The sequence below is a fragment of the Doryrhamphus excisus genome, linkage group LG10 (assembly GCF_037039965.1).
Source record: "Doryrhamphus excisus strain RoL-2023G ecotype Guam linkage group LG10, RoL_Dexc_Guam_v1.1, whole genome shotgun sequence".
Classification (NCBI taxonomy): Eukaryota; Metazoa; Chordata; class Actinopteri; order Syngnathiformes; family Syngnathidae; genus Doryrhamphus; species Doryrhamphus excisus.
In genome coordinates this window covers 8974541-8975754 of record NC_136366.1, presented here as the reverse complement: position 1 = coordinate 8975754, position 1214 = coordinate 8974541, and positions in this window count along the sequence as shown.

The window sequence follows — 1214 nt, the reverse complement described above, 5'->3', positions numbered from 1 at the left end:
TACTATTTTTATAAGCAGCTTATCTCACTGCAGAGAAGCCTAAAAGCCTCGAGAGAGCACATTCTTCTGAAGCTACTGTATAATCTCACTGGCCTATATGTGTATGATTTCATGGGGAGAAAAAGCTCAAATAAATGAGTGTGAGCTCTGACAACACAATATTATAATACGTATGCAATATTTTCCCTCAGTATCTACAGATAGCAAATACTGAAAAATTGTGCGGTATTATCACATCACAGAATTACTATAACAATAGGTATACCATCACAGCATATCATAGCAACCCACACATAATGAGGGACTATGCCCAGTAGGAGATAACGTGATATCAGTGTACACAACACCCTCTTCAACATGTAAATATGGTATTTTATATTTAATACAGGGCTGCACGGTGGAGAGTGGTTAGCACACAGACCTCACAGCTCAGGGACCCGAATTCAATTCCATCCTGGGCCATCTCTGTGTGGAGTTTGCATGTTCTCCCTGTGCATGTTTTCTCCGGGTACTCCGGTTTCCTCCCACATTCCAAAAACATGCTAGGTTAATTAACGACTCCAAATTGTCCATAGTTATGAATGTGAGTGTGAATGGTTGTTTGTCTATATGTGCCCTGTGATTGGCTGGCCACCAGTCCAGGGTGCACCCCGCCTCTCAAGCCCGAAGACAGCTGGGATAGGCTCCAGCACCCCCGCGACCCTCGTGAGGATAAATATTGTGAACATTTAATACACAAACCATTGAACCAGTGCCACGTGATCATTGCACCTGCAGGAAGTGAACATACCGTTGAACACAAGCAAGCCACTCCCATTACCGGAAGTCAAGCAGACTCATACTTAAGCGAATGATAAGCTGACTTTAAAGAATAAATGCTGTAAATAGAAGAATAACAGCACCACCAGGTGGTCTTGTATGGCAACAGCTCTTGAGCCACCATTTTATCAGTTTAAAAACAAACGCCATTGCCCATTTGGAAGTGGATGATCGTAGCTATACACAGACCCTCTTCTTCTCTTCTCCTCTCTCCTCTCCCTCCCGCTGCTCGGCTTTGACGTCAGCAGTGCTCCTCTTCGGTTACCATGGCAACCCCCCCCCCCACCCGCCCGCCCCATTCCCTCTCTCGAGCGCTCCCTCCCTCCTCCTTCCTATCGGGTCCACAATGGTACAGCCAGCATCTTGCAGCACAATGCTTACAAGGTGTTAGTGAG